The following is a 14009-nucleotide window of genomic DNA, read 5'->3' as shown; positions in this document are numbered from 1 at the left end:
TTTTCAAGCATTCTGTTGAAGAAACACCACAGCTGGCGCCCTCGGAGCTTCAAGGAGGAAGATAACGCGGAAGTCCGTCAGCTGACGAGCAAGATAAAGACGCTCGCTCAGTCTGGATTATCAATAGTCGAGGTAATGGCAACCTCCAAAGTGCGAGGGGTTCAGCCACTCCAATACAGAAGGAATCCCATGTGGCACTACAACGGGGAAGATGACGCCACTCGTTGCGGTCGGAAGGGTTCGGATACCCCTGCCGCTTTGGCCAAAATACTGGCCGAACTATACAAAAGCGAGAAAGAGAAGTTTACTTGTATTAAGCACCAAGATGGATTTTCCATGTATAATCCTCCTAGCTGGCTGAGTTTGAATCCCCACTACTCTTCTCATTCTGCTCCCTGAGTTGCTTTTCATGGACATGAATCCATCCATTTGTAACAGGAATGGCGGAAGATCACCAAGGAGATCCAGAGCCCCATAGGGAGTCCTAGATTAGGGGGTGTTCGGACAGCCGGACTATATACTTTGGTCGGACTGTTGGACTATGAAGATACAAGACTGAAGACTTCGTCCCGTGTCCGGATGGGACTCTCCTTTGCGTGGAAGCCAAGCTTGGCGATTCAGATGTTTAGATCTCCTTCTCTGTAACCGACTCTGTGTAACCCTAGCCCCCTCCGGTGTCTATAAACCGGAGGGTTTAGTCTCTAGGGCGACAACAATCATAATCATAGGCTAGCTTCTAGGGTTTAGCCTCTACGATCTCATGGTAGATCAACTCTTGTAATACTCATATCATCAAGATCAATCAAGCAGGAAGTAGGGTATTACCTCCATCGAGAGGGCCCGAACCTGGGTAAACATCGTGTCCCCAGCCTCCTGTTACCATTATCCTTAGACGCACAGTTCGGGACCCCCTACCCGAGATCCGCCGTTTTTTACACCGACACCACGCTCCACAGCCATAGGACAACAACCGGGACCTCGACCCCGAATTCAAAGAGGATTCGGATATATTCGTGGAGCTCGAGAACGAAGTGTTTTACCAGGTGAGCCATGACGGCACGGAAGTGGCCATCATCACCGACTATCCCGGTCTTCTCCCTGCCTCACACGGAAGTAACCAGGAGACATTTCTTCAAAAAGAGCTTCCTCATTACGCCTCACCCACCACACTGTCTCATGCTCCAAAGAGGAGGCGCTCGGCGCGCCATACTGCACCTGAGGCGTTTCTCAAGAGAGCGGCGCCTATGTCGGGCAGGCCTTCAAAGAGGAAGGCGAATGGAAATACAACCGAGCCTTCATCAAAGAGGTATGGTTATTAAATACACTCCTTGCTCGTCGCATTAAAGTGTGAGATTGTCTGTTGTGTCTTTTTAGGAAGAACATTTGTCGGACTATGTCCGGGGATCCTATCGGTCATGCCTACACCAGTCGGATTCCACATCTAGCTTCCAGGACAGAGGATGGTGCGGGAGTGACGCTGGATTGTCCTTCTGTAGAGGATTCATATAATGTATCCGTTACTAACTCTGAAGTGTAATGTGCCATGAATCATCGGTGCCGGCGGGCTGCTCTTCGAGACCCCGGCTTTTCAAAAGAGGCATTCAACGCCTTCAGCTCGGCTGATGCATACATCCGAGCTGCTCAAGGTGGGATTACCAGAGCCACCGACCAATATTTGAAAGATATGCGGGTAAGTACATATTTGTACAAATCTGATAATTATATATACCAGTAGCCCCCGATACTTGAAATAGTTGGTACAACTGATTTAAGGATCATTGTATAACCAGGTGCTCACAGAGAAGAACAACATGTTGTCTCAAGAGCTGGAAAAGTGTCAGACCCAGCTAGCGGCTGCTACTGCCGAACTGGAGAAAACCAAGAAGGCATCGCCTGGTATGTGTCCCTCAATCGAGAAAAAACAGAATTATATATATACCAGTAACGCTAACATCATTGCATATCTAATGATAGGATCATCAAATAATCCGGGAGGGACTCTGGAAGTCGCACAAGAGGGCGAACAAGTAGCTCAAAGGCAACTGGCCGCTGGCGAACGTATACTTACATGGGTCAAGGAGGAGAAAAACAAACTCCAGGATTCCAATACCCAGCTGGGCGAAGAATTGAAAGATGTTCGGGCCCAGCTGGCTGACTCCGTGAAGGAAAATAAGAGGCTCCGAGGTGGCATTTTTAGTATGTGTTCAAACTAACCTCCGTGTAATTCGGCAAGGAAAGGAACTGCCAAAGTTATGTTTGTAGGTATGCTGACTGGTCGTCCCGAAGAGGAGATGTCCGGATTCTCAGGCAATCTGATACAAGAGCTGTCGCAACTACACGAGCGAGCTCGACAGGCGATGTGGGGAATTGGCAAGACCTTATGTCCATCTGCCTCCCCTCCAGGAAGTATGGAGGAGCTTGTACAACTATATAAGGGAGTGCGGCGGCGTTTCCAATTATGGAAGATATTGGCTTGTCGGGAAGGTGTGCGAGAGGCCTGGGCCATGGTGAAAACACGGTATACCAAGCTTGATCCGAATCATATGGCCCAGGTTGGACCTTTAGGGTCAGATGGAAAAGAAATTCCCGTTAGTTTGGTATATGACCAGGTAAAATTAGCCGCGGAATATTCTCAGCAGGATTGTAAGCTAGACAACTTGTTGGATGGCATAGAAGAGGAAGTTTTTGAGTCCAAGTGACTATGTACTTCAATGGACAAATTTGTCCCTAGCCGGATTGTAAAACATTTTTCATGGCGAACCTTTTCGCTTCGACCACTGGACCCGAAGGTGCGGAGTGTTTCTGAATACTCGCTTGGTAATATAGACCAGGGTATGCGTGCAAACCAGGCGTAGGGGTCATAATTTCTTGAACAGACAAGTATCCGACTAGCTATGTTATATTACATTGTGATAGTAAGAAACATCTTCTAGAGAGAATAGTTCCGTTAAGGGTTCCTTTCCCTAGGTGAGCATGCTTTTATTGTGCATGTCCGAACTGTGATTAAAAACCGCAGTATATGTAACATTTGGGGGTTCATAGTGTAATCAGTAAAAAAACATCTTTATTCCGCCGACCGAATATTCCCTTAAGAACACTAGCTTTCGGCTTCACCCAGTCTGAGGTACATGTCCGGATGACCCGACAGTAACAATCGCAGAGGCGCTCCCTTTATGCCCTAGCCGAACTAACGGGAACGTAGGGCATAAGCACAAGAGCCAGGCAACCCAGCTTGGCCAAAACTTAAGTCATATCGATGCATATAATGGCGAAGAAAAGGTACATATGATGAAAAGATACATATGTGGTGAGCTTTAATGCTCGAAGAATAATAGTAATAAGCTTTTGTATAAGAAGCCCCCAGGTATAATGGACATACATATTTGAGGATGTGTATGTCTCTGGTGTATAGTCTAGATGTACGAAAGCTTTAAGGCCAAAAAAGGAAAAGTGAAAAGAGAGGAAAAAAATAATGGAAACAAAAAGGGAGAAGGAGACGAACAAAGAGTTCAGCACTAGGTGTAGAATCTTTGGAGTCTGGCCGTGTTCCATGGGTTTGACTCTAAGCGATTGTCTAATGCATCAAGTAGGCGGTACGCTCCTCCAGTGAGAACTTCGTCAATGATGAAGGGACCCTCCCATTTGGGTTTGAGTTTGTCCTTATTCTTCTCCGGTAAGTGTAGAACGAGTTCGCCAACATTATAAGTCTTGGCCCGCACTTCTCTGCTTTGATATCTTCATGCCTATTGTTGATAAAATGTGGAACGGGCTTTTGCGACATCGTGCTCCTCCTACAGGGCATCTAAGTTGTCCTGTAGATCAAGCTTGGCCTCTCTCTCTTCATACATGTGCACTCGAGGTGAATCATGAATAATATCGTAGGGTAACACAGCCTCTGCATCGTACACCATGAAGAAGGGTGTGTATCCGGTAGTGCGATTGGGCGTGGTCCGCAGCCCCTAGAGTACGGAGTCGAGCTCCTCAACCCAGTGATTGTCTGATTCTTTCAAAGACCGCACTAGTCTGGGCTTAATGCCGCTCATAATAAGACCATTGGCTCGTTCAACTTGAGCGTTTGTTTGCGGGTGATAGACAGAGGCATAATCAAGCTTAATGTCGAGATTGGCACGCCAGGTTTTCACCTCATCGGCTGTGAAATTAGAGCCGTTATTGGTGATGATGCTATGTGGAACACCATAACGGTGCACAACACCGGATATGAAGTCTATCACTGGTCTGGCTTCAGCCATTTTAACTAGTTTGGCCTCTATCCACTTAGTGAATTTATCCACCATGACGAACAAATATTTTTTCTCATGGCTTCCCCCTTTAAGGGGTCCGACCATATCAAGCCCCCAGATAGCAAAAGGCCAAGTGATGGGGATTGTTTGTAGAGCGGTGGGTGGCATATGGCTTTGGTTGGCAAAAAGCTGGCATCCGATGCAATGTTGGACCAAGTCCTGTGCATTTGCTCGGGCCGTTGGCCAATAGAAACCTGTACGGAAGGCCTTTCTTACAAGGGCCCGAGCCGCAGTGTGGTGACCACCGAAAACGGCATGAATTTCGGCCAAGAGCTGCCTCCCCTCTTCCTCGGAGATACATCTTTGAAGTACTCGGGTAGCGCTTTTCTTGTAGAGTTCTCCTTCATGAACCTTGTAGGCCTTCGAGCGCCGGACAATGCAGCGTGCCTCATTCTGTTCCTCTAGGAGTACTCGCCTATTAAAGTAGGCCAAAATGGTTTCGGTCCATGGGGCAATGACTGCCATGATAAGATGGGTCGATGGTGTTATTTCGGTGGCTGAGATCCCGATGATATCTGTGTGTTCGGCATCTGGGGTTATAGTCAGATCCGGATTGGTGTTGCTGCTCTTCCCTTGCCACACCACGAATGGCTTGAAGAGCCTTTCCAGAAAGATGTTAGGTGGGACGGGGTCATGCTTGGCACCAATGCGGGCAAGGACATCCACCGCTTGATTACTTTCTCGAGCCACATGATGAAACTCGAGCCCCTCAAACCGAGCCGACATTTTGAGAACGACGTTACGGTAAGCCACCATTTTTGGATCTTTGGCATCAAAATCTCCATTTTTTGGGGATAATGCGAGGTTTGAATCCCCGCACACCTCCAGGCGTTGTATGCCCATGGAGACAGCCATCCAAAGAACATGCAATAAAGCCTCGTATTCGGCTGCATTGTTGGAGTCTGTGTATAATATCTGGAGTACATACTGAACTGTATTTCCAGTGGGGGATGTTAGGACAACGCCCGCTCCTAGGATGGCCAACATTTTGGAGCCGTCGAAGTGCATGACCCAGTTGGAATATGTGCCATACTCTTTAGGGAGTTCGGCCTCTGTCCATTCGGCGATGAAGTCGTACAGTACTTGGGATTTAATGGCCCGTCGCGGTCTTTATGTTATGTCAAATGGGAGGAGCTCGATGGCCCACTTGGCAATCTAGCCCGTGGCATCGCGGTTGTTTATTATATCATTGAGTGGTACTTCGGAGGCCACCGTGATTGAGCACTCTTGAAAGTAGTGTCGTAGCCTCCAGGATGCCATGAAGACCGCGTATGCTATTTTTTGGTAATGAGGGTACCGGAATTTGCATCGTGTGAGGACAGTCCATATGTAGTATACCGACTTTTGAAGCGGGAATTTGTGTTCGTCCTCCTCTTGTTCGACGACGAGTACCACACTCACGATCTGGTGCGTTGCCGATATGTATAATAACATGGGTTCATCGACGTTCGGTGCGGCCAGGATTGGGTTGCTCGCTAAAAGAGCCTTTATTTCTTCCAGTCCGGCTGTTGCCGCGTCCGTCCACTCGAAGTGTTCGATGCGTCGGAGAAGGCGATAAAGTGGCAATGCTTTTTCTCCTAGTCTGGAGATAAAGCGGCTTAACACTGCCACACATCCGGGTAGTTTTTGGACTTGTTTAAGGTCTGTTGGCGTAGCCAACTGTGACAAAGCTTGGATTTTTGCTAGGTTCGCCTCAATTCCTCTATTGGAAACAATGAAACCCAACAGTTTTCTAGCAGGAATGCCGAAAACACACTTTTTCGGATTGAGCTTGAGGTCATATGTACAGAGGTTGTCGAATGTGAGATGTAGACCGTCTATTAGTGACTCAACGTGCCTAGTTTTCATGACTATGTCATCCACGTATGCTTCAACTGTCTTGCCGATTTGTTTCTCCAGGCATGTTTGGATCATGCGTTGATAGGTGGCGCCGGCATTTTTTAGCCCAAGGGCAAGGTGTCGAAGCAGAAAGGCCTGTATGGGGTAATAAATGCCGTTGCGGCTCGATCGGACTCCTTCATCTTGATTTGATGGTATTTGGAGTATGCGTCGAGGAAACACAGTGAGTCGTGTCCTGCAGTGGCGTCGATAATTTGATCGATGCGGGGGAGCGGGAAGGGATCCTTAGGGCAAGCATTGTTGAGGTCTTTGAAGTTGACACATAGGCGCTAGGATTTATCCTTCTTTGGTACCATCACCAGGTTTGCTAGACAGTCCGGGTGTTCTATTTCTCTGATGAATCCGGCCTCGAGTAACTTGGCTAGCTCCTCCCCCATAGCTTGTCATTTGGGTTCTGAGAAGCGTCGTAGTGTTTGCTTGACCGACTTATATCCCTTCAATATATTGAGGTTGTGTTTGGCCATCCTGCGTGGGATTCCTCGCATATCAGTAGGGTGCCAGGCGAATATGTCCTAGTTTTTGCATAGAAACGATCGCAGTGCAGCGTCAAACGTTGGGTCCAACTGTGCTCCGATGGATGCTGTCTTCTTGGGTTTCGTCGGGTGGACTTGAAATTCGACTATTTTGTCTGCTGGTTTGAAGGAGGTGGACTTGGGTCACTTGTCCAGGATCATGTCGTCCCTATCCACTATGGAGCGTAATGCAGTTAACTCTTCGGCCGCAAGGGCTTCAGACAATGCCTCGAGGGCCAGGGCTGCGGTTTTGTTTTCGGCCCGGAGTGCTATGTCCAGATCACTGGCAAGAGTGATAATACCATTGGGCCCGGACATCTTGAGCTTCATGTACCCGTAATGGGGTATAGCTTGGAAGCGTGCAAATGCATCTCGCCCTAGTAAGGCGTCATATCCACTATTGAAAGGGGCCACTTGAAAGGTTATTTCTTTGGACTGGTAATTCTCCGGCGTGCCGAATACAACATTGAGTGTGATTTTTCCCGTGCCTCGCGCCTCACGACTAGGAATGATTCCTCAGAAGGCCGTGCTACTTTTCTCAGTGCGGCTCCGATCTATTTCCATTTTGTTGAGAGTTTCCTCGTAAATGAGGTTTAGTCCGCTGCTGCCATCCATGAGCACCTTGGTAAGCCGAAAGCCATCCACAATTGGACTGAGGACCAAGGCGGCTAGTGATCGGACTGCCCTGAATTTTGGTTCATCATCGACATTGAAAGTTATGGCCATGTCGTTCCAAGGGTTTATTGCTGCGAGTTGGCAGACTTCGGCGAGGTTGCGGAGTGCTCTTTTACGTCTATTGTTTGAGGCAAAAGTCTCAAAGACCGTCAATACTCTGAGGTTGTCGTCTTCCGTGGGTTGTTGCTCTGCGGTATTTTTGGTGAGGAGATCCTTGTCGCTTTTGGACACTTGCCAGAGTATCCAATATGCTCTAAGGCTGTGGGTTGGTATGGTACCCGGTGTTGTGTGTATTTTGCATGGCCTGTCGAGCCATCCCTCCAGAACGGTTCCGCGCCCCGTAATGGGCTTCGATTTCTTTACTACTGGATCGGTCGACCTACGAGGGTGCATCCTTTTTGCCCGGATAAGGGGCTGAGTGGAAACTGGTGGCACCCATGGAGCTGTCTGAGTTTTCCAAGCGCTTTCCATTGCGCAGTACTTCTGTACTATGGTTGCCAAGTCAACGAAGTGTAATATGCGACGGCGGTTGATGGCATTGATGATTCCCTCGTCCATGCCATTGTCACAGAATATGGAGATCGCATCTTCATCGCGGCAATCTTTAATCTTGTTTTTAACAAGGAGGAATCTGGCCCAAAAGTGATGGACTGTTTCCTCAGACTGCTGTCGTATGCACATGAGATCGCGTATATCTGGGTGGATGGGTGGAATTGAATCTGAACCCTGACCCAATTTGGGATCCAGAGCTTGAGAAACTTCCAAACTTAATAGTTCGGGCTCTGGGATATCAACCGATTTTTTGGGTCCATAGTCTGATTCTAAGTTCGGGGTAAGGGGCACGTCCTTTCGTGGGCGGGTATCCGGCTCTTCAAGCTCGGAAATCCAAACATAGTTCGTCCTCAATATAGAGGGAGAATTGTTGTGTTTCTCCTCCACTACCGCTATCTGATGGGTAATCAGTGGAGATTTAATTTCTCTCTGATCGGGTTTAAGCCCAATCCGATCATAGTCTGTAGCGACCCCCAAGGCAACAATGCGATCCAGGAGTTCGTTTAAAGACGACAACTCCGTCAGATCCATCTGTTTGGAGTATTCGGAGTCAACACGAAGGCGATTTTCGATGACCCAAGAAGTCATCGTCGTCCCAACGGCCGAACGGGCGGTCAAGGTGAAGCCGCCCAACCGGAGGGTTTGTTCTGAGGCCAGGGCTCCTCCGGAGGTGATATTGTCCTTGATGACAAGGTGAGCCATCAATCCTATCTTCTTGATGTCACAGCGGAACTCTCAATGAAAGCACCAATGTCGGTGTCAAAACCGGCGGATCTCGGGTAGGGGGTCCCGAACTGTGCGTGTAAGGTCGATGGTAATAGGAGACGGGGGACACGATGTTTACCCAGGTTCGGGCCCTCTCTATGGAGGTAATACCCTACTTCTTGCTTGATTTATCTTGATGAATATGAGTATTACAAGAGTTGATCTACCACGAGATCGTAATGGCTAAACCCTTGAAGTCTAGCCTATATGATTATGATTGTGTCCTACAGACTAAACCCTCCGGTTTATATAGACACCGGAGGGGCTAGGGTTGTACAAAGTCAGTTATAGAGAAAGGAATCTTCATATCCAAACGCCAAGCTTGCCTTCCATGCCAAGTAGAGTCCCATCCGGACACGGGGAGAAGTCTTATGTCTTGTATCTTCATAGCCTATTAGTCCGACCCACGTCACATAGTCCGGACGGTCGAGGACCCCTTAATCCAGGACTCCCTCACCCCCACCTAGTCCAAGGCAGTTTTGGGCTGGGGGGGCCGCGCCCCTCCCCTGTCCAATTCGGACTAGGACGGCATGCGCCCTCCTGGCCAACCTCTCTCTTCTCCACTAAGCCCATGAGGCCCAATTAGCTTCCCCGGGGTGGGGGGGGGTCCGGTAACCCCGGTACTCCGGTTTATCCGAACTTCTCCGAAACTTCTGGTGTCCGACATACCTCCAATACATCAATCTTTATGTCTCGACATTTAGGGACTCCTCGTCATGTCCGTGATCACATCCGGGACTCCGAACAAACTTCAGTACATCAAATCACATAACTCATAATACAATCGTCATCGAATCTTAAGCATGCGGACCCTATGGGTTCGAGAACTATGTAGACATGACCGAGACTTATCTCCGGTCAATAACCAATAGCAGAACCTAGATGCTCATATTGGTCCTACATATTCTATGAAGATCTTTATCGGTCAAACGCATAACAACATACGTTGTTCCTTTGTCATCGGTATGTTACTTGCCCGAGATTTGATCGTCGGTATCATCATACCTAGTTCAATCTCGTTACCGGCAAGTCTCTTTACTCGTTCCGTTATACTTCATCCTGCAACTAACTCATTAGTCAAAATGCTTGCAAGGCTTATAGTGATGAGTATTACCGAGAGGGCCCAGAGATACCTCTCCGAAACACTGAGTGACAAATCCTAATCTCAATCTATGCCAAGCCAACAAACACCTTCGGAGACACCTGTAGAGCACCTTTATAATCACCCACTTACGTTGTGACGTTTGGTAGCACACAAAGTGTTCCTCCGGTATTCGGGAGTTGCGTAATCTCATAGTCCAAGGAACTTGTATAAGTCATGAAGAAAGCAGTAGCGATGAAACTATAACGATCATAGTGCTAAGCTAACTGATGGGTCATGTCCATCACATCATTCTCCTAGTGATGTGATCCCATTCATCAAATGACAACACATGTCTATGGTTAGGAAACATAACCATCTTTGATTAACAAGCTAGTTAAGTCGAGGCATACTAGCGACACTTTGTTTTGTCTATGTATTCACACATGTACTAATTTTCCGGTTAATACAATTCTAGCATGAATAATAAACATTTATCATTACATAAGGAAATATAAATAACAACTTTATTATTGCCTCTAGGGCATATTTCCTTCACTAAGTAATCAAGCATATAAGAGATCAAAGAAACTCAAATAACTTTCATGGATAAATAGATCTCATCAGAAACTCAAAGTTCATCGGATCGCAACAAACACACCGAAAAAAGAGTTACATCAAATAGATCTCCAAGAGACCATTGTATTGAGAATCAAAAAGAGAGAAGAAGTCATCTAGCTACTGCCTACAGACTCGTAGGTCTACAATGAACTACTCACGCATCATCGGAAAGGCACCAATGAGGATGATAAACACCTCTGTGATGATGTCTAGATTGGATAAGGTGGTTCTAGAACTTGCAGTGGCTGGAATTGTGTTTCGTCGAATCCTCTAGGGTTTTTGGATTTTTGGGGTATTTATAGAGCAAAGAGGCGGTGCGGGAGGCGGCCAAGGTGGGCACAACCCACCAGGGCGCGCCTGGGCCCCCAGGCGCCCAGGTGGGTTGTGCTCCCCTCGGAGCCCCGTCTGGTACTTCTTTGGCCCAACAAGTGTCTTCTGGTCTAGAAAAATTCTCCAAAAAGTTTTGCTGCGTTTGGACTCTGTTTGGTACTGATATTCTGTGAAGTAAAAAACAGCAAGTGACACTGGGCACTATGTCAATAGGTTAGTCCCAAAAAATGATATAAAGTTGCTATAAAATGATTGTAGAAGATCCAAGAATGATAATATAACAGCATGGAACAATCAAAAATTATAGATACGTTGGAGACGTATCACATGATTACTTATAGCCTCATATTTCTTCTTCGAATCTTTGGTTTAGTTAGGCCAACTAGATCAATTTTTCTTGCCATGGGAAGAGGTGCTTTGTGCTGGGTCCGATCTTGCGGTGTTTTTCCCAGTGACAGAAGGGGCAGCAAGACACGCTTGTATCCTTGCTATTAAGGATAATAAGATGGGGGCTATTCCTACATGAATAGATCTTGTCTACATCCTGTCACTGTTCTAATTGCATTACTCCATTTCCCCATGAACTTAATACATTAGATGCGTGCTGGATAGCGGTCGATGTGTGGAGTAATAGTAGTAGATGCAGAATCGTTTCAGTCTACTAATCTTGGACGTGATGCATAGATAATGACCATTGCCTTGGATATCATCCTGATTATTTGATCTTCTATCAATTGCACAACAGTAATTTGTTTACCCATCATGTGCTATTTCTTGAGAGAAGCCACTAGTGAAATCTACGGCCCCGGGATTTATTTCCCATCATATACTTTCAAATCTACATCGCTATTTGTTTTTTTCTTTATTTGCATCTTTTATTTTCAGATCTATATTATCAAAAACCCAAAAATACCTCGCTGAGTTTTATTTGCCGCTATTCTATTTGCATCTACTAATCTATTTATTTACCAATCTTTTACCCGAGAGGGATTAACAACTCCTCTTGCACGTGGGGTTGCAAGTATTTGTATTTTGTGTGTGGGTATCGTTTACATAGTGTTGCTTGGTTCTCCTACTGGATTGGTACCTTGGTTTCATAACTGAGGGAAATACCTACCGTAGTTGTGCTGCATCATCCCTTCCTATTTGAGGAAATACCGACGCAATTTCAAGCGACATGAGCCAGATAGAAGCCACAGCGCCGGTGGCGGTAGCAGCGGCGTCCTTGGCGGCGTTCTTGTCGGCCTCGAGCTTCTCGGCAGTCGGACTGAGACATGGTGATGATGAACACAATGCGCACATAGAGGAAGTAGACGAACAGAGGCGAGCAGTCCCGTAGTCGCTTCCCAAAAACCTAATCGCCCCTCTCTCGTACAGGATCTGGAGAGGCGGGGTTTTGGAGACCTGCTCTCTCGTCAACCGTGTATGCGGTGAACGGGATGTTGTCGCTGGCGGCAGCAGCAGCAAAGGATCGATAGTGGGCGGAGCAGAGATGCGATCTGATTCGCGTGACGGCTAGGGTTAGGAGACGCCTCATACTTATATAGGCACAGCTGCATGGAGAGATGTGGGCTCTATCCACGTCCGAATCGGTGACAGCCCACGATCCGACGTCTTAGATCGTGGCACAGCTGTCAGAAACTCTTTGTTACTGACCGGAAAAAATAAGCGCATGGGTGTGAGCTCGGCTCATTCCCGCAACCCGCACCGTGGAGAGGCGGGCGGCGAAGGAGGAGTGCGCGAGGGCCTCTTCTATTCTCAAGCTCCAACAATATGTGGAAGAGAAACCCTTATAAGGAGGTCCAACTCCTCCCCAACTTCCAGGGTAGGACTAACTTCCCACTACGCCTAGTGCCAATTAAACCCACATGGTCCCTTAGTGATTTTCAGAAATTTTTAGATGAGCCTTAGGCCCACCTCATATTTCAACAAGTTCACTAACGAACAATTACAATTCGCCAAACCTGGTCTATGTCCAACAAAAGGCATGGTATCTAAATCTGGTACTCCCTTGTATTTTGGTATATAGTGCCAAACTTTGGATTAAAAATTTAAGTTTAATAGATCAATAATATATGTGATGTATACTATAAAAATGCCACTAGAAACTCATTGCAGATACAAACTCAACTCAATGGCGAAATATGAGCTTTTTCAACACATACTCATATATTTTTGGTCTAAGTGGTGATCAAAATAAACAATGAAAATACACACTATCTCATATATTTTCGAATGGAGGGAATAACACGGTTTTGGTGTCGACCAAAATGTATCCAATGTGTCCTAGAATACGAAGTAACTTCGAGCCTTTGGCTTAACTTTGATTCTCAATTCGTCGACCACATAAGGGATTCTTTTTTCCTTGATTCATATTTTGAAACCAACGTAAAGTACGTATGAGTATTTTTCCCCATCTATTAATTTTGAAAAGCATGTCAACCCACCCTCGTCGCCCTCCTCTAGCGACACGGGGCAACCCTAGGTGCCACCGCCAGCCGCCTCTCGGTGTGGGACAGTTTCGGCGGCGGGACCTCCCCTCCTCATGGCGGCGCCTTCCTTCTCTGACGCTCCTGTCCCCGGTAGCTCCTTCCTCTATGAATGTGCACATGAATTCGAGTGACGGATCTGGCCATGTGGGATGCCATGGGGGCTCTGGTGAGCACCAATGCGTCTCACAACACGTGTGTTGTGCGCTGGCCGCAGCTGGGCGTGGTGTGCTGGTGGCTGCTCCGCGCGCTAGTGCTGTAGGTGGGCCCATTCTCGGGCCCGCACAATGCTGAAACCATTCTGCTTGGTAGTGATGTGGATCTCCTCGTCTTGGGCGTCCTACTCATGGAGGATATTGTCGTCGATACTCCGGTTCCGATGGGCCTTGACCTGTGTTTCTAGTGTCCATGGCTCATCGACATTCACTCCCATGGAGTCTCTTTCCCCGATGCTCTTGAAGCTGTGCTTTTCCCCGCTTCTTGGGCTCGCTGATGCTTGGGCGGCTCGAGCATCGTTAGTCCAGATCTGCGTTTCTAGAGAGCCTGGCTCGCCGACTTGCTAGTTGTCGCCACATCCCATGTGCTGGCTCTCTACACTCTGTCGTCACCTCTTCATCCCTTATGGCCACCCCTAGCCTCACCCCTCCTTAGACTGATCCAACACTCATGCCTCCTGCGCTGCCCATTGCCACCCTCGGCGGTGGGTGTAGCTCCCATTCGAGTAATAGTGGCCCCACCTTACGACCTGGTTCCCTTCCTTGGATCTGGTGTCGGCGAAATCTTT

Source organism: Triticum aestivum, chromosome 1B, assembly GCF_018294505.1.
Source record: "Triticum aestivum cultivar Chinese Spring chromosome 1B, IWGSC CS RefSeq v2.1, whole genome shotgun sequence".
NCBI classification, from domain to species: Eukaryota; Viridiplantae; Streptophyta; class Magnoliopsida; order Poales; family Poaceae; genus Triticum; species Triticum aestivum.
Note: the sequence above shows the minus strand (reverse complement) of the source record.